Below are 25,928 nucleotides of genomic sequence, written 5' to 3' on the forward strand. Positions count from 1 at the left end.
CAGCCCTTACACACTATGCTGGCAAGGATACCTCTCACTGAATGTAGAGGAAAGCAGCCAGGACATAGAAGCAGCTAGAAAACTTGTGTACTTACTTAGTATAATTTAACTTAATGTGAATGATTATTTCCTACAGGTACGGGATCATAGAAAATGACATGGTGCCATGAGAAACAACAACTGTGAACAAAGCTACAAGACATGACGCCATCTTAGCTAAGTTTTTCAAGTGCACCTCTGCTCACAGGTTTTGGATGTATGTTTTCAAGTAGCTATGAAGTTTACTTGGAGTCTGTGGTATGGCCATGCTAGGTCTTATAGCAGCAAGTGGGCAGGCCAAGCACATTATCAAGCACTCCCTCTGTCCATCTTTCTCATGACATCAGAGAAACAAATCAATTGGGAGCAAGTCTAATCTGTGGGTGTCTTGCTGTTAAGTGCAATTTATTGCAATCTTCCCTTGTCTAGTAGGCTGGAAAGTATGACATCATACTCAAAAGGCTGGTTTGCAGTCACCAGTTATCTGTATATGTGCTGCTGAAAAGGGAATTTGAGTCAGAGGGAAATAATAGAAATGTTCTCGTAACATTGAAACCCTATGTTCTGCTGTCTTCAAGGTACTTGCTTTTAAAGCAATTTTTCTTATGCTAGCTATTGGTAACTAATACAGTTGAATCTTGACTTTTTGACAAATACCAAAAAGGACTGTCTTGGTTAGGGTTTAACTGCTGTGAAGACATCATGACCAAGGCAACTCTTTTAAAGACAACATTTAATGGGGGCTGGCTTACAGATTTAAAGGTTCAGTCCATTATCATCAAGGCAGGAACATGGCAGCATCTGGGCAGGCATAATGCAGGAGGAGTTGAGAGTTCTAGAACTTCATCTGAAAGCTGCTAGCAGAATACTCACTTTCAGGCAGCTAGGATGAGGGTCTTAAAGCCCACACCCACAATGACACAGCTACTCCAAAAAGGCCACACCTACTCCAACAGGACCACATCTTCTAATAGTGCCACTCCCTGGGCCTAACATATACAAATCATCAGAAGGACCATTGCTCCTCAAGGCAGCAAAAATAAAGACTGGTTTAATATTTCTCCTGAAAAGTTTTAACCCAGTTCTCTAAGTGAACTTGTTTAGACGACCCTTCTTCTGAGAGCCCTACTGGGACTGGGCTTTGTTGGCACAACTCAACTCCCACCTTTGTCCTTGCCTTTGTGTGTCATGGCACAGGCTCTGAGCAGCAATCCCTGGACACTCAGCTGACAGTACAGACATGTGTACTCAAGTGCCCCCACTCCTAGTCCCCTGCCCCTCCATTTTACTTTTGAAACAACTCTCACATAATCTCCCTAAGCAGCCTTCCAGTCGGATACACACCAGTACCACATGATACTGCTATACACTAAACTGCTACAAGGTCTGTTCCAAGTTCTTACCAGATTCCTTAAAAGTTTAAGGTAGTACTGTTTAGTACCCCACCACCACCACCACCACCATACCATCCAGAGAGAAAAATATTTTCCCTCCTAAACCCAGATGTCCAAGAGCTCAGATCTCCAGTTAAGGAAGTGGAAGCCACTTGGTAAGCTTGCTGCTACATGGTATAGATGCAGTGCCTTTCACCTTCCACAACCCTAATGGGCTGCATAACATCCTCCAGGAGGAACTTCCCAGACTACCTTTAATATACCAACTACCCATCAAATCGTATCACTGTGTGGCAGGCAAATGCTATTTTCAGAGCAGACAGTAGTAAGCCAACTGGGTAATAAACTTAGCTGGCAGCCATGCCAAGAGGTGGGCTCTCCAATTAGTGAGAACAAGGACAATTTGCAGAGTCCAAACCAGGCAGGCTTAAGATTAAGACAGAGCCTTGGAAATTCTGCATCATGATTTTAATAGCAGATAATTTAAAGAAAATGCAGGAAGAAAGTAGAGAGAGAGAAGCAGTAATGGGGAGGGAAAGTGAGAGATATCATTCATGTTACCTCTCTGGGGAGATTCAGGTATGATTCCAGGAGAGCCTGCCTTCTTGGCATTACAATGGACAGACAAGAAGCCATGTCTTGTAGTTTCTCTGCTAAACTGACAGGTAGGTAGTCTAGGAGCAAAGGTCCCTCCCTGCATGGTTCATGCTGAGAACTCAGAGCAGAAGCTAGGGTATGTACACTGAAACCTGGCCTGCAGAATACTTCTAATGAAGGAACCAAGTGTGAGGTGGAACTGTAGTTCTCTCCAGGGTGGAAATTCAGTTTGAGCAATAGACTAGAGCAGACAGAAACAGACCCGGTTACCCTTGTTCTCTACTCATGCAAGAGTCCATGCTGAGACAGGCATACACCTGTTCCTTTTCAGAGAAAGAGTGTTCACCCATATGTCCTAAGAAGCCAGCACAGGGGCAAATGAAACACTTGTGCCCATGTAAGAGACAACACAGTGAGATGCCAGCACTCAAACCTCGCTCCTCATGGGGTCTACTGGGGGCCACTGGAAACTGGCCTCCACTTCTCTAACATAGAACAGAAACAAGCCAATCTCCCTGCCAAGGTGAAGAGCCACACAGACTCTAAAAGACTCTAAAAGGCCATTCTCTTTTAGCCACACTTTGTTTAATTTCTAATTTTAAATTGGTCAAACAGCTTCTTCCACACTAACCCCATGTTTTAGCTTTCCCCTTTGGTTTGCAGTTACACCTCTGGCCTCCTGAGTGCTAGTGTTATTCTAGTTTGGGTGCATTTGCTGGCCCCTTCCGCTTTTCCTTCTCTCTTTAACTGCATTTGTCTTATCTCTTCCTCTTTACTGCTCACCCAGTCAATTTCCTTCTTCTCTTTTTGATCCTTGCCCTGATACTAACTAACCCTTAGTCTTCCTCTGGCTTTTTTCTTCCCATCCCTACCCTTAGTTATAAATATCAGTGCACTCCCTTCTTTACTCCACAAAAAATGATATGAATTGAAGAGGCAGTTTTATTTAGTTGGCTATACTATGCAGTGTTTTGACTCTGAGCATATCCAGTCAGTGGTCCTACAGAGAGCATTCTCCTTCCACTGGAGACTGAACTCTGAGCACATGGACTGAGAGTTTAAGTACGGGGACACACCTCTATTCCTGCACAGTGAAACAGTACCTCAACTTCACTAAGCAGACAGACATGGATACTGAAAATATTTCCACTGAAAGAAGATAAGTGATTGTTTTAAATATCCAACCATCAAGGTAATTCCATCTGTACATATCTCAACACAAAAACCACCAGAAACATGAGAAATCAAGGTATTGTAGCTCCTCCACACATCACCAATTGCTCAGGAATCTGTTTAGGGAGCATAAATAAGATGAAATCCAAAGATTCTAAGACAACAATGGCAAAATTTTCAAGAAAATCCAAGAGAATAAGAATAAACTCTGGAATGAATTAAAAGTGAAAAAAAAAAAAAACCACAAGTTGATAAATGAAACAAGGAAGTCAATGCAACATACAAGAAAGACCCTTAAAGAGGTAGAAAAACTCAAATTAAAATTTGGAAATGAGGGGGCTGGGGAGATGACATAGCTGTTAACACTGATTGATCTTCCAGAGGTCCCAAGTTCAATTTCCAGCAACACACATGGTGGTTAACAACTATCTATAAAGGAATCTGATGCCCTCTTCTGGTGTGTAGGAGCTACAGTGTATTCATATAAAATAAATAAATAATCTACAAAAAATTGGAAATGAAGAACTCAGTAAGTCAAATTTAAAAATCACTGTGGAAAGTATCACCCAAGGGTCAAGTGACAGACAGAGTAGCAGGGCTTAAAGACTAGGTAGATGAGTTAGAACACTTAGATGCTAACATGATAAATGAAGAAAATATGGATAGAACATGTAAGATCTAAGGAACATTCGTAAAAAAAACAAATGCATTATCTTGGACATTCAGGATGGAAAAGCTGTTCAAGCTAAAGGCATAGAAAATGAATTCAATGAAATCTGACAGACTATACCATCTAAGAAAGAGATGTCACTCAGGTACCAGAGACACCAACAGTGCTAAATAAGTGAAACTCAAAACTTTCCCATTTCACATTATCATTAAAGGACTAAATATATAGAACCAGAAAAGACTATGAAAAGCTCCAAGGGTGCTAAGTCACGTATAAAAGCAAACTTTGGAACATTTCTGATTTCTCACCAGAAACCCTATGAGCCAAAAGACACAAAATTATAAATTCCATGCTCTCAATGATAGTGGTTGTTGGTCCAGATTATTCATCACGGCTATGCTTCAGAACTGATAGCAAAAGAAAGACTACCCATTCAAATCACAAATGAAATGAATTGTTAGCTATTCAGCCTTCACTATAGAACATAACTAAAGGAAGCCTGGATACTGAATAACAAGACACTTCCATGAGGCCATAGCAAAGAATGAACCAGGCTAGAGCATTAAGCAAGGATTAGGAATAAACCAAACATTATAAAAACAATAAATGAAAGTAAGTGATACATACATTTCCTCAATCACTTGGAATGCTAATTGCCTCCGTTTTTTAACAAGTGCGATCAAAGTGGTACTGAAGGTAAGAAGCAGTATATGCCCCCCTATTTGTAAATGATATGATCATGCACAGAAGAGATCTATAGACTTCACCAGAAAACGTACATGTGACAATCACTTGATCAAACTAGCAGCTTACCAAATCAAAATGATTAGCTTTTCCATATACCAGAAAGAGACCAGACAAAGCCCAGTCACAGAGCTCCCAAATGAATAAATACTGAGAATGAGCCTGAGCAAAGAAGAGCTCAGCTGGGTGGTGGTGTCACATTCCTTTAATCCTTAGCAGGCAGAGGCCAGTGAATCTCTGAGTTCAAGACCAGTCTGAACTACAGAGCAATCTCCAAGACAACCTGAACTACACTGAGAAACCCTGTCTCAGTGGGTAGAGTTGGTGTACTGGCTATTTTTGTGTCAACTTGACACAGCTGAGTTATCACAGAGAAAGGAGCTTCAGTTGAGGAAATGCCTCCATGAGATCCAACTGTAAGGCATTTTCTCAATTAGTGATCAAGGGGGAAAGGCCCCTTGTGGGTGGGACCATCTCTGGGCTGGCAGTCTTGGGTTCTATAAGAGAGTAGGCTGAGCAAGCCAGGGAAGCGAGCCAGTAAAGAACATCCCTCCATGGCTTCTGCATCAGCTCCTGCTTTCTGACCTGCTTGAGTTCCAGTCCTGACTTCCTTTGGTGATGAACAGCAGTATGGAAGTGTAAGCCGAATAAACTCTTTCCTCCCCAACTTGCTTCTTGGTCATGATGTTTGTGCAGGAATAGAAACCCTGACTAAGACAGTTGGGGTCAAAAGAAGATTTCTATTATTTAAAACATGGAGGTAACTGAACATGATCTTAGAAAATCAAAAGATCTTTGGTCAAAGAGGGAATGAACAGTTGGAAATGTCTTTATTACCAAAAGTGTTTTAAAGAATTTAAATTTAATTCAAATTTTAAATCACTTAAATTAAAATTTAAGAATTTTAAGGAAAATTACAGCAGCATTTCACTCAAAAATAAGGGGAAAATAAACCACTTCATGAAGAAGCCCAAAAGATCTCAGAGAACAAACATATTGCTGAGCAAAACAACAACAACAAAAACAAAACAAAACAAAACCAAAAAACAAAAACATATATCCTGGAAGCATCAATCTATATACTAAGTTATACTGCTAAGTTATAGTAGCAAGAACAATGTGGAACTGGTACACAGGTAGACTTACAGATTAGTGGGACAATATAGAGGACCTCCACATACAGAAGAGTAGAACTAGATTCCAATCTCTCAGACTCACTTTTATGCAAAGGCTTACATCATTCACTGGAATGTTTATGCAAATGTGGATCATGCTAAAAAAAAAAAAAGAGCTAGACACATAGAGACAAATATCACATGCATTTGCTCACATGTGGATCAGGTGCATGTGCAGAGATGTAGTTTTATGATACAAAAGCAGAATGAAGATTAGGGAAGGAAGGAGGGGCAGGGAAAAGAGAGACAGGGATGGGAACTTCAGAGTATGAGAGTCAATGTGACTGACATACATTGTATATTTGAGAGATTGAAACACAGCACTACGTATAATGGCTCTATACCAGTTTAACAAAAGTTGTAGTTTCCATTCCAGAAACCGGCTTTACACTAATGATACTAATGATCCATGGACACTGTTCACATAGCCCTAAGATGGCTCCACCCCCTCAGACTAAGTTGCGATCATGCTGTACATGTGCCAGCACCTGGAATTTTTCTGTGAGGAGCTTGAATAACAAACTCCTCGGGTTGACAGAACACGTTCTGTGATGATTCTCCGACTAATCATCTTGCTAATAAATAGCTCAAGACCACATTTTTCTCTGGGCTTTCAGCTTCCATGAGAACATTCTGATTGTGACATAATTTTTAAATTAGTGGGTTTATTCATAGTTTTATATTAGTAAATGTCAAGATTATTACTAATGAGCAAACTCTGTAAATCCACAGTAGTGTTAATTTTTAATTGTACAAGGAATTAATACAAGGAGAAATAAGGAGACAATTAAACACTTCCCAAGGGTACTCATTCCTATGAAATTCTGTGCAGAGCAAGGAAACATGAAGCCACATTGAGTGTGCATTTAGAAAGGATGGAGAAAGCTGTGTAGAAAGGAACTGGGTAAAGACCATGCCTACCACAGATTACCCTGTTTACAGCCTCACGACATCTCTCTGGCCACTGCTACTGCAATTTCCCTGCTAGCCTTTGGTTTGCTAAAATGCCCATTTCCAGCAATTTTTTATTTTGTAAGGTTTTATTACTTTCTTATTGAACCTTCCAGTCTAATCACCAGCTCAACTGCTTTCGCTTCAGAGGCTAATGCTTAGTATAATACTCAGTTCTTCAAAAGCTATGCCACCAAAGTTCTCTTAGCCAGGCAGGGTTTGCTAACACCAACCTCCCTTTCCCCACTGACCTACTGAGAGAAAAGCATGTGCACCTGTGGATGGCTCTTTATCCTCTCAGTTCCAGAATGTGAGAAGCATGTGCCACTCCGTGGGCATTGATGAAACATCCTTGTAAAGCCATCCTACAAACACTCTCAAGCAAATACAATTGTGTCTCAAACCTTCCTAAAACTTAAGTCTATTTGCTAAGATGTTGGGGACTACCTGTGTTGGTGGCCATGGAAACCACCTGTCTTATGATGGCAAGAGGTCCTTTATGCATTTTTTTTCCTGGAAGCATGCCAGATTACTGGGAACCAGATAGTACCCTACATTTTAGGAAGCCAAGTACAGATATTTCAGTATGATAGCTCTCAAAGTTTCTAGGTCACAGTTAATAATACAAAAGTGTGACATGATTTGCTGTGATGGAGAAACTACATAGGTTTGGGTTTTGTTTGGTTTGGTGGGTTTTTGTTTTTATTTTTGTTTTTGTTGTTATTGTTGGGTTGTTTGCTTATTTGTTTGTTTGAGACAGCACTGTGTAGCCCTGGCTATCCTGTGTAGACCAGAGTGGTATAAAACCCATATAGATCTGCCTGTCTCTGCCTCCAAAGGTACATGCCACCACTGTCTGGAGAAACTGCATAATTGTAAGTGTGTAAGCAAGCTAATGTATCAACAACTATAGTTTCCATTTGGAGTCATTGTCTTCCCTCACCATGACTAGCAATACAACTTGTTATACAAGATTGAGGTCTTACCCACAATAATGAGACCTGAACCAATTAGCATGCACATAGAGGAGTAGAGGAGTGGATGCTGCCATTCTATCCCCCATCTCCCAATTACACAGCCTGCATACATGCATAAGTATACATTTATTTCTCCACATCTTATAGATGGTGATCTCCTTTGAGGTAGGAAAGGGAGGCTTAAGTCCAGGTTCCTTACCAGCCTCCCCATGAACTCTGACCTAAGCAGCGTATGGAAGGCAAAACCACCTCTATGAGTGGTTCCCATTCACCTTCACAAAGCTACAGGTAAATATAAACTTGAATCAGGAACCAAGTGGATTTTCCTATTACTTCCCCCTTGGGAACTCGGGTTGACAGCAAGAGTTTGTTTCTCAGTTAAGAATTGGAAGAAATGTAAAATAGAAAGAGAGAAAGGAGACCCTTTTTTTAACTTTAGGTTATGAGCTTTCCATCATGAGCATGTGGGCCTCAGCTAGTAGTGACACATTGTCTCCAGGCAGGGTAGAGGGACATCCATCCCGATGTAGCATGTGATGTGTCAAGGCACAGATATAGGGAAGATGGCAAAACGGTGCCACAGATGTAATTGAGAGAGAGTTCCTTTACTAAAGAAAAAATAAGACTGTCAACTGCCTTCATATCCAAAGCCACTAGCAACAGGGCCAATGAGCATCAGTTAAAGGCAGAGCGAATTCATTCCTTGTCCCTGTTGCTAGTACTTAAGATCTATTGAAAGCACCAGTAAGGGCCTACTGTTACAATCCACAGGATGATCCACTTAAGGCTCCACTCTTTCTCCAAAGAAAGAATCAAGCTATGTTATATTTAACCTAATGGATAAGTTACAGTGGGAAAGTGGATCTGAGGTCTTCATTGAGGTAAAGAAGTAGAAAGACCCAAGCCAAGTTTTTTTGTAGCTACTCATTTGAAGTATCTGGACCACAGATAGACTCTGTCTGTGTCTCTGTGTGTGTGTGTGTGTGTGTGTGTGTGTGTGTGTATCTGTGAATGAGTGTATGTGCTGTGTCTGTGTGCACAAGTGTGTATAGATGTATATAAGTATATGGAAGACAGGATAATTTTTGATTCTCCTCAGCTACCACATAGCTATCAATTTATTCATTTGTTTACTTACTCACTTACTTACTTATTGAGACAGGGTTTCTCCCTGATCTAGAACTCATTAAGAGGATCCAGTTCAAATCTGTTACTAATGCTTTACCCGCTGAGTCATCTCTCTAACTCAAAGACAAATTCTTATCAACAGAATGAGTGTGCCCACCCCTCGTTTGCCTTCCATGATTAAGGCAGTTACAGCCAAGTTACAAAAGCACAGTGGCTGTAAGTTGCTATTGAGAGAATATAAGATAGTCAAAGACTGTTTGAGTCATTTTTTTCTGCAGTCTCAGATGAGAAGGGAAAAAAAAATCACCTTCTATCAAGGGTGTTGAAATGACCAAATCTGCAATACCCATCTGGACAGAGTGCAGGTGAATAGTTCTCTTCTGCAGGAAAAATCCAGGCCATTATCCACGGTGACTTAAAAAGACAGTTCAGGGACTGAAACTTGTGGTTCTGATACCATTTGAAAAAAAAATGAGAATGTTGGCTTCTTCTTTTGCAATAATGCCAGCTCCGGTGCTTGGGTATGTCAGTGAACAATGCTCTCTGACCAAATGGTGCTATCCTTAACAGCCTCTAGCTAAGGGGGGAAAGCTAAGGACTGCTATTGATGACTAATATCACATGCATTCTACTTCCTATTACCTAGAATACATGAATCTGAAAAATAATTTTATTAATGTACAGAAAAAGTAGAAAAGTCGTTCCAATCATTTGGAGATATAGTAAGATCAACCCTTTGATTATTAGAAACTGAGGAACGTGTGTTTATTCTAGCACGGTCATCTGTGAGTTCAGTTCAAGTGCTCATTGACTACTTAACACTACCACGAACCAGCCTTTTGTCAGGTGCTGGATACACAATGAAAGAAACGGGCCCCACTTGCAATAACTATGCCCTGTCACTGCATTTGATAATGACCCCGTTTAAATATTGCCCTTCACAGTGATGAAGAGAAAGCCTGAGAAAATTAGCCTCCATTCTCTGATCCAAAAGAAAAAGGGAAACAAGCTGGAAAACACAATGTTCAGACAGTTAGGCAATCTGGGCCAATAAAATAATGGTATAGTGCACTTGAGCATGGCACGGTGACAGATTGCCAGGGGAGGCTCCTTAGACAATGAGTCTTGTTAGAAACCACAGCTAGTTAGGAAGCAAGCCATGCAGGGTAGGTTAGTTAGGGTGCCCTGTTTGTCTTCCAATCCTAGGTTTCAAGAGTCACCTACAACATCAGTTAAAAGGGTAAGAGAGTTACCGGAGCAAGAGAGCTCAATACGAGACAAAGCAGTCTTACTACTCAGATGAGAGGAATATAAACTTTCAACTCCCTACAGACTTACTTGATCAGAATCTGGAACAACTTGATCCTTAGGGAAATCATTTATTTCTTAAGACTTTGGTAAAGTAGAGATCTTGGCTATTACAAGCAGTTGCACATACCACCCATTCATTCTTGTGTTTGCATCACTGTTTGAGAATTGTGAGAACCAAGGATCAAGGGAAAGGGTTGCTTTAAGGGGAGGCTCTTCTAGATCTTTTAAAAGAAAACTTGGTCCACGTTAAACTAGGAATAAAACACACAGAAATAAGGGGCTACATCATTTAAATTTCGTTTAAATGTAAGTGGGATCCTTTAAGAGGGCATCTAGCAAGAGGTAATATGAAATTTGTAGAGAAGACTCTCCATACTGCAAACAGAATGAACTACATAGCCAAGCAACATTGCAAGAAACACTAGTCAAGAGAGTACAGAGAGGAGGCAGAGATGAATGGAAAGGACTTGGTTCAGTGAAGTAGCAGTAAGCAGAGTAAGATATGGTCACATTTTAGAAGAATCAGTAAGACTTACTAACTGGTAGAATTACGGAGTAGCAGTTGGGAAATGGGGGATTCAAAGAACCAAGCAACTTCTAGGCCCCATGGTCCACTTGGACCTGCTCTAATCCCATTTGAAAAATGAGAGAGTCTCTAAACCACACATCTCTTTGAGCTGACAGTTACAATGTAATGCCTCATTCCTACTTCTCTCTTCCTCGCCATCAAATTCTTATCTGCTTTTTCCTAGTAAGAAAGCTATCAGAGCCATACAACATTGCTGGAAGAATGAGAGAATATAATGCTATTGTTAAAACAAAATGAACAGTAGCTGAAGTTCTATGACAAATCAGAAATCCCTGGCTTAAAAATTAGAACCTTGAGTTTCCAAGCTATGTAGTCACAGGTAGTACCTACAGGGAGGGCACCATCAGCCTTCTCAACACTTAAACAGCACCACCTATCTCCTGAAGCGAAGAGAACTAAAAAACTTGTCCCTGGAAGCGAACTTAAGTCTCTAGAGGGGCCACTTCTAAAGAGTTCCTCTTCAGCTGTTAAGTCGTGCTCCTCATTTTGACCTTGGTCTTCACTCACAGGAGGAGAAGCTCTTCTGAGCTCAGCAGCCACCATCTCTATACCTGGGATGAAGCATCCTTGGACGAGTCACCATGCTACTCCAGTCACCTTGAGGACACTTTCAGAAAACTCCTCATGACCGAGATCCATTCTTTCCTTTCAAATATCTGTTTTGTTCTATATCTCCCATGGCAGGTAAAGCCAGGCCTTCCTCAGCACCACTTGCTCCCTATTTGTTCTGGGGCTGAAACCCAAATGTGTCTCCTATTATAGCTGAACTATTTTTGTGTATATTTCCTACCAAATTCAGCAGAAAGTTGACAAAGGGCAAGGTAGAATTTCAGGCAATATTTCTTTAAATAGAATTTTATTTTTAGGTTCCAGGATAGAGAACAGTGAGCTGCCTTAGAATGCATAATGTTGGCAGCAGCATTTCTCTCTTTCTATAGGCTGCTGGGAATGTCACAGTCACGTAAGAAAACTAATCCAATCCCTGCCCGCATCTAAGGAAAGACTGGGATTTTATTCCCTAAGGAGAATATTATTCCAAGGCCAATTATTTTACAAATTGGATTCACTGTTTACCTAATATGACATAATGAGACTCTGGGAAGACAGAAGGAAAATCCTGCAATTGGTTTTGAGGAGCCCTGCCCACTTAGGGTATTCTCTGGGGTCTTTCTTAATTCCTTTCCTTCCTTTCTTTTAAATATTATCTATCATCTATCTATCAATCATCTATCTATTATCTATTTATCTATCTATCTAAACACCCATGTTTAAGCCTGTATTAAAACATTTGTTTAATAAACTCCAACTCTGCTTCCAAATGAAGAGAGGGAAGGAGGGAGGGAGGGAATGAGAAAGAGGAAGAAGGGAAGAGGAGAGGGGGGGTGAGAAATCAGAAGATGAAGGTAAGTGGGGGGAGAGGGAAAAGCAAGAAGCATCACTCCTTTTCCAAGAGCATGTCTGTAACACAATGAATCTCTAGGATTGTCTTAATGTTTGAAGATTAAAGTAGGTTTCTAGCTCCTGGTGTCCCTATTTGCTGGTTGAAATGCTTTCCAATTTAGTTCTTTGGGAAGTTTTGTTTGTACATTGGGTATCTCTATGCAGCCTAAGCTGGGCTAGAAATATAGGCATACAGCAGCAGGACCAGCCTATTTGTCTTAAAATGAAACACCTTATTGACATGTAATTGGCATATTATCAGGTCAGGAGCATGCATGATTGCAAGGGATTTTAATATATTTAGACAGTTGTGTAGCCATCACCTCAACTGATTTTAGATATTTTCATTGTTGCCTGTGATCTTCTTTGAGAATTTCAGAGTGAACTCTCATCTATGCCTCTCATCAATTACATCAGAGTCTGCTGCTGAGCCACGGGTGCCTGGAACTTGTGAAGCTCCATAGGTGACCTCAAGGGTCAAGTGAGTTTTGGGAGCAATGCTCCAAGCACTGGATGGGAAACAAATAGAAATAAAGATATGGAAATTGCCCAACATGAAGATGCATCTATGTTATAATAACCCTCAAGTGGTTTCAGGGAAAACGCTATTGAAGAGAAAGAGAAGGACATCCTACAGAATGGTGCTGCAACTTGTCCAATCTGGGTGAAAATGATCAAGTTCTCACCGTGACCACATATTCAAGAATGGAATACTCTGAGCATCTAAGATGCGTACAGGAGTGCTGGTGAGGAGAGACTAGAAGAGGTGAGAAATAATGATTCCAGTAGTTTCCAAGCTTGTTGGTGTCAAAAGCTCCTGGCTGGTCTTCCAGAGGCTAGTGATGTATGGTTCCTTTGTGGTGTCTCTTCCCACTGAGAGTCTTACGCACTGCAGTGTTAGTTAATGATTTGCAACACTCTCCACCAAAGCACTCACTAGGCAGGACAGCCTTCACAGCTGAGCTTCACTCAGCACAGTGACAACTCTTTGAGACCAGAAGTAACACCTACATAAAAAAACAAAACAACAAAAACCCTCAACCTACTTGATCAACATCCTTGTGCTTGTTTTGACAAATATTTCTTGGACCCAACCACAGTGAATTCACAATTACTGTCAACCAAGAAGAAAGAAAAGGGAGCACTCATTCCAAAGAGCTCAGGATGCTTAATGGCTGCTGTAGCTTACAGAAGACTGGCAGGCAAGACCAGCAATTTTTCTCGGGAAGGTACATCCTGAGCAGAAGCAGTATGGGAAGTTAATAACTCCAGTGAATAAGTGGCAGGACCACAAGCTGTTATTAAGAACACTGAATGATGTATTACCAACATAGAGATCAAGAAAAAAATGTCATCCAGGGAAGAAAGATTAATTAATATCAATTAATTTTCTTTTAAGGAACAGATTATGCAGAAGTCCTTAGGCTTTTGAGGAGAATGTGGGAAATTTTTACAGTATGCTGGAATTTGCATATACTCAGAGTAAAAAGCAGATCGTCCAAGTTATCCCCTGGGGTATGTTCAAGATGAAGAACAAAGGACAGTGGCATTTCTGCTAGTGTAGAGTCCTGGGGGTGGAAAGGAAAGAAAAGCAGGCTTTAGATGGAATAGAGAAAGCTTATGGCTTGAAAAAAAAAGACAATTATAATTACAATGGAGTCATATAGTTACACAATACACAAGACTATTAAGTATGCTGGGCTGAAAGGAGAGGGTTTAAAAAAAACATACAAAATGCAGAAAAGATCAGAAAGCAAGTTACCTAGAACCCCACATAAAGACCATTAGAGAAAGAACTCTCTTTTCTTAGCATCCCGTACAAGTACAAGTACAAGGTCTCTGACCAGCATGGGGTTTGATGAGTAGGCTTGGTCAGATGGCTAGGAATCCAGGTCTCTACCTCCACAGCACTAAGATTTTAAATTGTATGACACTACATTGGGCTTTTTAATGTGGGTACTGGAGGGTTGTAGTTAGGTCCTTAACCAAAGAATTGTTTGGACAGAGGAAATCAAGTGATTACTTTCTGCTGAATACTCAATATGACTTGCAAGTCTCTTTTTTAGTTTATGGTGCATAGGTTCTTCTGTTGTTATTTTGTTTTTTTTAAATAATCATTTGGAATCAAAAGCAAAAAACAACACAATCACCACTATTAAATAGGCTAACAATTTCCAAAAAATATATGCAAAAAAAATCTCCAATTTCAAAGCACTCTGAAGTAGTCTCCTTCTGCACACACACACACACACACACACACACACAGACACACACACACACACACACACAGAGTCATCTTTTTATTTTAATTACTCTAAACAAAAATTTCAGGCTAGATTCACTTTGTATTTTATAAGTAATACCTTTTCTCTTTATTGAATATACCCATTGCACACTAGCCTGTAGGCAAGTCTATAAATAACATAGGGACTTTATAGTTATAATACATATGATAAATAAAATATAGAAGAGAAACTTGATAAGTAAAATCAACAGTCAATACTGTCAAAAAAAAAAAAATCCCACATCCACAACCTCCATGCTGTCCTGCCAACTAACTACGAACTTCATCAGTTGTCTCTTTTGTCCCTTGTGGCTTCTTCCCTCCTTTATACACCACTCTTGCCCTTTATGTCCTAGAACATACACCAAAGCCTAGCAACCCATGGATGGAAAAGACAGTATCTTTGAAGTGAGATAAGGGACGATCCTTAGCATCTGTCTTATCCAGGTGAAAAGTCCCTGACATAACCTATTGCAGAAAGAGCCTAATGCTGGCTGTTTCCTAGGTCTGTAAGGAAATGGGTTCTTGGATAGGCAAGCACAGCCAGGTAGTCAGCAGTGTTCTTTAAATACCACCATGAAATTGCTTCTAAGGGAGCAGCATGGTTGATGGATGCTCAACTAGCATTTCATTTCATTCTTGTGACATCGATACAAGGTAGCTTCGATTCTCCTATTTGTGACTATATGATGTCCCCGAAGTGAAATGAATTTATCAAGTTCCAAAGTTCCTGAGTGCGAGGCTCTCAGACTCAGAGCAGAATCTACTCAAGGACAAGGTGGAAATTCTTCAGCACCCTTGCCCACTTTAGCTCACATGAGGCTGCACTCGGGGTGGGGTGGGGGTTGTGGGGTAACTCATTTGCACAGAGCTCTTGAATGACAGAGAAGGGAGGATAAAGACAGTTAAACTTATGGGGCCTTGAGAAAAGAATCTTGAAGCCTTTCCCAGCAGAGAAGCAAGAATTCCAGCATAATTATCTGCTGCCTAAAGGCTCCCCCCCAACCCCCCAGCTGTAAACCTGCAATTTCCTAGGAACCTCACCAGAACCTGCTAAACAGGAGAAGGGCTGTACTAAAGCCCTCGGGTGCTACTGCACTCTTGCCTTCTCTAGCATAAGCACAGATAACAAATACACTTCCAGGGCCGCCCTCCAATCACACTCATCAAGACAGAGAGAAAAGTGTTCCTTAATTATTACAAAATACTTAAGTGTGTGTGAGTGTGTGCATGTGAGTGCATGACTGCGCCCCTGGAGGCCAGAAGAGGACACTGGATTGTCCGGAGCTAGAGCTCAGTGGTCATCATTCCACTGATGGAAGAGAAGGCGAGTAAACTCAGATCTAAAAGCAGTACTAAAAGCTGCTTAGCACTAAGTCATCTCTCCAGCCTTCAATACCCCCGGAGCTCTTGACTCTAGCTGCATATGTATCATAAGATGGCCTAGTCGGCCATCAGTGGGAAGAGAGGCCCATTGGTCGTGCAAACTTTATATGCCTCAGTATAGGGGAACGCCAGGGCCAAAAAGTGGGAGGGAGGAGTGGGGAGAGAGCATGTGGGGGACTTTTGGGATAGCATTGGAAATGTAAATGAAATAAATACCTAATAAAAAAAGAAAGAAAGAAAGAAAGAAAAGGTTTCTAAGTGATCTCCTCAGACATAATTTTGAGCCACAAAAGTGGTATATGAAAACATCTTTAATGCAATCATCAACTTCTTCCCATCCTGGCTAGTCCTAAAACTTTTTCCATGTAGAAGCAACAAATTCTGATTGGGTCTGAGGTGAGGTCCCTAAGAGACAGAGTAAATTCTTAAGGCTGTTGAAGGTGACAGTGTAGAGCTGTACCTCCACTGGTTCAACACTGATAACAGAAACCTAAGTCAGGATGTGGCCACATTTCACTGGGAAACCACCAGGGGAAGTCCCAGGAACATCTGTGGCCATGCCACCCTGGGGTTTGGCTTCCTCTGCAGTAGTATGCATCTTTGCGGTTTGAATTTCTGCTGAGGAGCACGTGTGCTTTTCTGTCTCTAGAGCCGGAACAAAGCCCCAGCACGAGCAGGGAAAGGAGAATTATAACTGCAGAAAAGGTCTGCCTCCAACACTGCTGTCCATCCCAGCAGCCTCCAGAGTGGACTTTTGTACTTTAGGAATTAGGGGTACCTGTGTTTTCCAAGCAGAGGACTGATCCACAGGAAGAGGAGGAAGCAGATACCACTGGTAGGCAGCCCTCTGCCGTGACTCTCAGGAAGTGAGATCAAAGATCAGCTGCAGCTGCAGTTAAAGGCTGGCGTGAAGGGTGGGGGGGCGGGGCGAAACCGCTCTCGCGGAGGATTCTGACCTTTCTCTAGAGATAAAGGCAGAGGTTCACATTTCCTGGTAATCCACATGTGTGCACATGTCCTAACTAAACAATGAGGCTAAGCAGGAAGGAGCAAGCTGAATGAGGAGGTTAAGGATCTACACACACACACACACACACACACACACANAGAGAGAGAGAGAGAGAGAGAGAGAGAGAGAGAGAGAGAGCCTCTTCCTGCTCTTCAGTTGTCTCCTGAGGCACTTTGCCTCTGGTGTGCAAACCAGCAAGAGAAATGACTTCAGCAACTTAAGCTTTTGATTGAGCTCAGAAATCTTTAGCTCTGCCTTTCCCTCCCCTACATCTCTACCACAGACCCAAATCATCATGGCCAAATTGACTAAAGCAAGGAATGTATTAAAGCAAGCTTTTTGGTTCATGTGTACAGGCTGCCTCCCCCTAAGCCAGGGTTAAATAGATCAGAATTGGAAGTGAGAAGTGAGGAAGACACACATGGCTTTTATAGATCACAGGTAGGGGGGTTCCAAAATGGGGAATTTGGCAGGCAAAATAGGCTAGGTTCCATGAGCAGAACCTACGCAGAACAAGGTAGTGCCTCCTAAAAGAAAGCCATGGGGGCAACTCGGGCATTACAAAGTGGTCATGACAAGGTAGCTATAGCAACCCTTTTGAACAAAGGTAGTTTATAATAAACAACTTCTGAAACAAAGATATGTATGGCTGCCATTCCTGAAACACAGAGAACAGAACCATTTGTAGTTAAGGGTACAGGTCAGGCACGGCCCCAATTCTTGAGACATAAGTTTAAATCATAAACAGGAATAAACCTAGTTTTCTTTAATATAAGATGGCTTTTAAGACATATATGGAAACAGGCTGGTTCTTCACTACTCTAGCTTGCCCTCACTGATTTGCAGCAGGGCCCAGAAAAACTACTGTGACTAAAAGGTTTGTATGGTAGATTTGGGAGAACTAAAGCTTTAGACACCGCTTCCAATCTCCAGTTTCCAGGTAACACAAGACAGGTAAAAATCAGCTTTGGAATTCACAGTATCACATGGAAAGGTGATGGTATCTTTGTTCTAAGTTCTTTCGCTAGCTTTCGGTAGAGAAACCCAACCTTCCAGACTATCCTAAAGGAGACTAGAGGGATAATTACCCCATCAGTGAGACACTGTGCCTGTCCTTCCTAGAAATTGTTCCTACTGAGGGGACACTGCTGCCCTTGTGGAGAGAGGGCACATGGCATCACTGGGCTGCTTTCTATGACTCAGAAAAGTGTAAATTACTATCTTTTATTTTATTTTTTTTACTGATACTGGACAAAGGTTAAGAATGGCTTCCCTTGCACCCTGGGTTTTCCACTCTTCCTCTGAAGCCACCTCTCCTTTTGCCATTTAGCTGCCTGTGCATTTTCATTACAATGATCTGCTTTGGTCTCCCTAGTCCTTATGGCTGGGGAGTACTAGGAGGAGATCACAGAGCTTATCCATGCTCTAGCTCATCTTCTTCAACTATGGCTGACAACCTGCAGTGGAACAAGCCCAGTTGCCATGTGTGACATTTAGATGATACAAGCTTAAGCTTGTTATTACGGAGGCTGAAGTTCTTTTCAGTCAAAGCCCATTAATAAGAGAAGTTAGAGATGAACTCAAAGGGAAGCTTGAGAACAACTTTATTAGAATTTAGAGAACAATACAGGCTAGGTGAGATTTGCAAGAGATACACCACAGACTTGGGAAGATGGCAATGTAAGAACTGAGAAGAGCCCAGGCTTGGACAGCAGTTTAGTGGACCACGCCAGGATCCTCTTTGAATCCAGGGGCTTCAGTAAGTATGTGGGGCTGCAGACTCAAACCACAACATCCCAATCCTGGGCTTAAAGCAAAGCTTTACTGATGATCCATACTAAGAGTGACTTTGCTCAGTTCTTTTCATTCCTTCCACCTCAGACTGCCTCCTCTCAGGTAATACCTTGTGTCTCTGTCTGTGTTCTTCCTTCCTCTTCACCCTGTGTTCCCCGTATTCATGTGTTTGTGTCAACAGTGGACTATAAACTTCCTGAGGATAGGGAGACCTACCTGTCTCCTTGCCATCATGATAGCTCCAAGATGATCATTTGAATTAAGAACAAAGAAATGAGAGGACAAATGGGGGAACTCATTCTGCCAAGCAATTTACATCTTAGTATATTAGAAATGGCAGTGAGCGATAGGTGTTAGAGTAAGAAGAGAGAAAGCTCTATAGGAATTGCTGGAGCCAGTAGACAGCAGGCTAGTTAGGCAGTGACTATGGGTCATGTGTATACACTGACATAGACCAGCAAGGAGAATGTTCTAGGCATCGTCATGTCTAGGTGTAGCACATGCTGACATCGGGAATCTGAGGTGTGGGCTGAGGTCCAGCTGCCAAGATCTTTTAATAACAAACAGCAGACTCGCTTTTTTTTTTTCTTTTAACCAATAAACATCAGAAAGAGGTGCCCAAGCAATGGCCACTTGTTATGATGTCTAGGAAGGCTACAGGGGCTGGAACCAGTAGCGAGACGACTCTATGGGGGAATGTAGAATTAGCCTTACCCGAGATAGAGTACTTATTTTAGTCAAGAAAGATTTCCATTTGAAAGAATAAAAAAGGTAGGAAGATGACAACACAAAGGAAAAGTAGTATCATTAGAGAGCAACTGGCTTCAGGGAAATAACATATATCAGAAGGGAACTTGTACATGGTTGTTCTTAGATACTGGACTGATTATTTGGAAACAGGTTGTTTATCTATCACAAAACAGGGTCTGTATTACCCCTCTGTGCTCAACTATGGACTACTGATGGATTCTGCCAGACCCAAAGTTCCTGTCTGCAGTTATAGATCCTCTGAGGAGCCTACCATCCTTTTGATAGTTGCAAACCCATAGTCACATGGCAGATCATTGTTAACTTCAGAGGATTTCAAAAACAAAGGGTGACAAAAAGGACATGACGGTGGTACAGGGGGCTGAATAGAGGTCAGTGTCATAGACAGAAAGGAAGATTAGAGAAGGTGGGAAGTTACAGTAATCAGAGCACAGTTTATACATGAATGGAGCGGTTAAGGAACAAATTTAATTAAAATTTCAAAAGAATATAATAGGTAAAACTAAAATTTAAACTTATATAAGAAGTAGAAGGTAAGGTACAGAAATTTTCCGAAGGCAAAGAAAGATGGGGGCTGGGGAGGGAGATGGGAAATGTGAGAGAACTATGAGAAACAATGAGGAAGTGTCTCTAGGAGGGCACAGTGATTACTAATCTCCAAGGGTCCAGTGCCTGGGAGGGCTCCAGGGAAAAACATAAGCAAACGGGGAAGAAAAGAAAGATGGAAATTCTTTAGGATTCAATAACATGTAATGATGAAACAATTCCTTTGCCCCAAGTCCTTGGAGCATAAAGAAATCTGGGACAAGCTGTTCTTTTCCCTCATCGAAAAAGAGACTTTCAAAAAGTCTGTGGCCAAACAGGTGGTGACGGTAATCAATTTATTTCCATTGTGGGCGAAATATAAATGAAAGGTCTCTATTTCAGAAAAGGCCATGAAAATGTGAAGACGTTATTATTTGCAAGCTGAGAGGAGAGGTGAGAGCCTCTGCCTGGCACATTTCAGAAAGGTTCAATCAGCTGGGGCAAGGGGCTAGACTTAAAATAGAAAAGTAATGGGAAAAGGCTTTCTATGGACAGAGATGATGGCTGGTGAAAACCCATCCCTCTGGAGCTTATTCTATTAATACACATTTACCAGGCAGCTTGGAGAGTTTGAAAAAAAAAAGCCTATATAGTTCTTATTTCCCATAGCTTCTGGGACTAATTACATATCTTTATCCATATATGGATGGATAGAAACACACACATACACCCACACACACCCACACACCCCCACACACACACACAGTGTTTTTAATATAGTGACAGAGATAGCTGCATACCCAAATTGTAGTTCCTTATCTTAAAATAGAGGTCTATACTGTCTTTCAAAAGTAAAGAAGAAGAAAAGGAAATAGTAAGAGGAAAAATATTGGCCCAAAGATCAACTATTTTACTGATTTATTCTCTCACTCAACAATTACAAATTGGTTGTTACCTTATTAGAAACACAGAGTTTGGCACAAGGTTCTGACTACTGAGCCAAGTTAGGAAACAAACTCTCACAGTTTAAATGCAAGAGATACATTTATTCAGGAGTTTAAATTCAAGTATACAGGCTACTCAGGTGTTTAGAATACACCCAAGTACTTGTCTCCTTAATTTACATCCAGACAAATTTTTGCCCCATGCTCTGTTGTGGGTCAAAAATAAAAGGAACAATTTAGAACTTAATGACTGCCCAATAAATATCTAACACAGAAATACTCAGCTGAAAGCAGCAGAAGTATGTTTATTGAAAGTATACCAAATAGAAGAGTTGGTAATAAGTCTCTTGGTGAAAATGGAGTCAATGGGGCATTTAATTTGATGGCAGAATCTGCTTTCAAATTATTCAAAAATTGGATTTGTACAAAAAAAAAGAGAGAGAGAGAGAAGCATAGTCTACCTCACTCATGCTATTCCTAGGGCATTTATTTGCACACTTAGAAGACACCAATGCTAAGAGAGTTCCTTGAATATTTGATTTTGTTTGGCAATCATATCAGTTATTTTAATTAAATGACTATGTATATGTGTGTGTATATATGTGTGTGTATATATATAAAATTGTCCAGCCACTCCAGGACATTTACTAAAACAAGATGCTGTCTTAATGAGGTGAGCTGCAGAGCGACATTTGACTCATTAGACGCCTCATTAGCTGCTATGAAAACACACTTCAATCTTCCCTTCTTGCTTCCCAATATTGGCCAGCAAGAATTCAGTGACCTCAGTGCTTCCAGGTGAGTCGGGCTTCATAGTGAGCTCTGCACAGGTGAAAGGATCACTTTAAACTCCCAAAGACCTAAGACTACGCATGCTTAACTCACAGCATGCTCTAGCTCAGCTGGAGGCACTGCAGGGGAAAAGATGGAAAGGGACCAACCTATCTGCCAACTTTATTATGGGATGCCAGCACAGGGAGCAGACATTGAAACACACAGAAAGGCACAGAGGACCACTTTTCTATTAAAGCATTTAGTTGACAAGTGTTTGTATTATCTGCCCTTTGTTATTTAGCCCATAGTTTAAACATGGAGCAACAGACAAACCTTCATCTTAAAAGATTTATGTGGGCATGTGCGTGTGTGCATATGTGTAAAACTTGGAAGGCATCCCCAGCAAGCTGCTTGTCTGGGGTTACAGGTATGTGTGGACCATGGCTTTTTATGTGAGTACTGTGAATTCAAAGTCAGTCCTCATACTTGTACAGCAAAAATTCTTTCCCTCTGTGCCATTTTGACAGCCCCTGTCTCTGTATTTTTGCTTGCTGGGAATCAAACAATTTATTGTATGAGGAAATCATGTTTGTTTGAGGCAGTCTTGCTCTATATCAGAGACTGTACTCAAACTCCAGGATCTTATACCTCAGTTTCCCAAGTGCTGGATCCTTAGTGTTTTCTACCATGCCTAGCTAGAATACATTTTTTTTTCATGAGATGGGCATTAAGAACAAGAAAGGACAAGCTCAAAAATTAATATAAAGTACAACAGCTGACACCAAAGGAAAGTGGGTCTTATTGATTTGCATGCCAATATTCTAAAATAATGAAATATTTGTTATACACTGTGACAACTAAAGAGAGTCATTAGAAATTTATGTGTGTGCATGCACTTAAAAAGATATGCTTCTAACTTTCATTTTCACTACTTGGAAGAGCTAATTCATAGGAAAAATATCCTAGGCTTTTTTTTTTTTATCTTGACAATATTTCCTTTGACATGAAACTAACTACAAGTAAATATATTAAGTTCTCAAGTGAAAGAAAGTAAACATATGATATAAAATTCAATATCATATCAAGACAGACTAACATAGTATGGTAGTTTGAATAAGAATGCCCCCCCACAGGCTCTCATTTGAATGTCAGACTTACAGTTGATTAACTGTTTGGGAAGAATTGGGTGTGGAGGAGGTATGTCATGGGCTTTGAGGTTTCAAAAGCCCAAGACATTGCCAGATAGCTAGCTTCTGCTCTCTCTCTTCTACCATCCTTCCCTCTTTCCCTCCATCTCTTCTTACTTTCCCCTCCTGGCCTGTGGATTAGATATAAGCTCTCAGCTACTACTTCAGTGTCATGCTTACTGGTCAAAGCTGGAAGCCATAATGGTCCTTCTAACACTGTTGCTTTCTGTTGCTTTAATTGTTTTGTTTCATCATAGCAATAGAACAGTATCTAAGACACAGAGCTTCTTAGTTTGCCTTTTATGAATCTGTAGTTTTCTTTAAACTTGTCTCTTATAGCAAAGGGGAGAGCATATATGTATATGAAACTTCCTGACTAAGTTAATGCCCAAGGGAAGAACTGATCTTTCTTGGAAACTGTTGAAGCCAATGCTTACAGTTTGATAAAGCAAAATTCCTGTGTACATATACACATACACATGCATATACATATACATCATATATACATACATACATATAAATGTATCCATACATATAAGCATACATATACAGACTTACACATAGGTAAACATAAATGTATTCACACATATTCATTCATATACACAAACTTGTATATGTATACACACACAAAATTGATAGTGTATGTTATATTAGCTAAGCTAGTACTATGGTTTAGGATAAATTTAAAGTGTGTGAAGACATTCTTTTATTTCTCATTGAAAAAGAATGTCTTGATGTATCTTTCTGAGACAAGGAAGAGGCATTATAATGTTAACTGGACACTTCACCAGAACACTGACATCTTAGGATGTGTAGCAAAATTAACAGCCTAGGTAGGAAACACAAGACATCCTGGCTAGTTACTTACTCTGTAGGTTGGATCTGGATCCCATTCCATGTATTTCTACCAAATTAAATGGAGCATGAGTCATTTGAGTAATGACTCAGAAAATGTCTAACAGCCCTTTTCAACAGGAGATACAATGCCTCAGATAAAATTTAGAGGTATTGGGATGGAGTTTTGATTTCTTCTCTAGGTAGACCATATCTTTTTCTATCTCTCCCTTCCCAGCAAATGGAAGTTAGGCCATATGCTACATTGAGGCTTATTTCAGCTTTAAAATTCAAAGTTTCACAGGAGAACCATTGAAAGAGTATAAAAATGGAAAACTATTGAAAATGGAAAGGTATGTTGTGATTTGTTTTTGGTTTTCAGTCAGTTTTTGCAAAGTGCTGTGTAGTAGAATCAGTGGTTATCTAAATCACAATTTTGCCTCCAAACACCATAAACCTTGTTTATAAAAGAAACTGCTCAGGCCAGAGAAGATATCTCAGAAGGTAAGAGTCCTTGCTGTGCATGCATAAGAACCTGAGTTCAATTCCATAGCACCCAAGTAAATAGGCTGTACGAGGCTATAAACCCAGTACTGGGATAGAGACAGACAAAGCCAGGGAACATAATAGCTGACAAGACTAGCTGAACTGGTTAGTGTCTGGTAAAGTGAAAGACACTGTATTAAGGGAATAAAAGCCACACCAGATGCCATTTTCTATCCTTCAAGTATAGGCACATGCATCTACATACACATGTCAACCTGTACATACATGTGCACATATCAAACACACACACACACACACACACACACGGAAAGAGAGAGAGAGAGAGAGAGAGAGAGAGAGAGAGAGAGAGGAAGAGGAAGAGGAAGAGGAAAAGGAAAAGGAAAAGGAGAGAGAGAGAAATTATTTTTTAAAACTGTTTGAAGGTAAGGAGATAAAGATGCGAGCATCACCAACAGAAAAAAAGAGATAGAAGAGAGAATCTCAGGTGCAGAAGATAGCATAGAAAACATTGACAAAGCAGTCAAAGAAAATGTATAATACACACAAAGCTCCTAAACCAAAACACCCAGTAAAACCAGGACACAATGAGAAGACCAAACCTAAGGATAACAGTTATAGAAGACAGTGAATATCCCCAAGCTAAAGGGCCAGTAAATATCATCAACAAAATTGTAGAAGAAAACTTCCCTAACATAAAGAAAGAGATGCCCATGAACATACAAGAAACCTACAGAACTCCAAATAGATAGCACCAGAAAAAGTATTCCTTCTGTCACACAATAATCAAAACACCAAATGCACAAAACAAAGAATATGAAAAGTAGTAAGGGAAAAAGGACAAGTAACATACAAAGGCAGACAAATCAGAATTACACAGACTCCTCACCAGAGACCATGAAAGCCAGAAGATCCTGGGCAGATGTCATACAGATCCTAAGAGAACACAAATACCAGCCCAGGCTACTATACCCAAAAAAACTCTCAATTACCATAGATGGAGAAACCCAGGTATTCCATGACAAAATGAAATTTATACAATATCTTCATACAAATCCAGCCCTTCAAAGGATAATAAATAAAAACCAAAACAGGGAGGGAAACTGCTCCCTAGAAATAGCAAGAAAATAATCTACTTTTAATAAACCAAAATGAAGGTAGCCACATAAACATAACTCCACTTCTAACAATAAAAATAACAGGAAGCCACAATCACTTTTCATTAACATCTCTTAATAGCAATGGACTCAATTCCCCCAACAAAAAGACATGGACTAAAAGACTGGATGCATAAACAAGATTCACCACTTTGCTGCATACAGGAAACCCACCTCAGTGAAAAAGACAGACACTACCTTAGAGTACAAGTCTGGAAAATAATTTCCCAAGCAAATGGTCCAAAAAACAAGCATCAAAGGTAAAATCTACCAAGATGAACTCTCAATTCTGAACATAGATATGCTCCAAATGAAAGGGCACCCACACTGATAAAAGAAACTTTGCTAAAGCTAAAAGCAAACATTGCACCTCACATAATAATACTGGGAGACTTTAACACCTCACTCTCACCACTGGACAGATCCTGGAAACAGAAACACAGTGAAACTAACAGACTTTATGAAACAAATGGATTTAACAGATATCTACAGAACATTTTATCCTAAAACAAAAAGATATAGAAAAAGCAATTTGCAAATTCAATTGGAATAACTAAAAATTCATGATATCAAA

At 40.4% G+C, this 25,928-nt stretch overlaps 1 protein-coding gene across 8 annotated transcripts in view; it reads right to left on the bottom strand.

The window, feature by feature from the left end:
* Fhit (fragile histidine triad diadenosine triphosphatase) overlaps window positions 1-25,928 on the bottom strand; it is a 1,519,265-nt gene that overhangs the window by 846,330 nt on the left and 647,007 nt on the right. Inside the window, exon 1 of one of the 8 annotated variants that reach the window (XM_021182255.1) lies at window positions 16,637-16,720. The exons of the other annotated variants lie outside the window; for them this stretch is intronic. The gene's annotated coding sequence lies outside the window, so the exon portion shown is untranslated. Of the gene's footprint in view, window positions 1-16,636; window positions 16,721-25,928 lie in introns of those variants that run through there. 8 annotated transcript variants of the gene reach the window in all.

The sequence above is a fragment of the Mus caroli genome, chromosome 14 (assembly GCF_900094665.2).
Source record: "Mus caroli chromosome 14, CAROLI_EIJ_v1.1, whole genome shotgun sequence".
Lineage (NCBI taxonomy): Eukaryota > Metazoa > Chordata > Mammalia > Rodentia > Muridae > Mus > Mus caroli.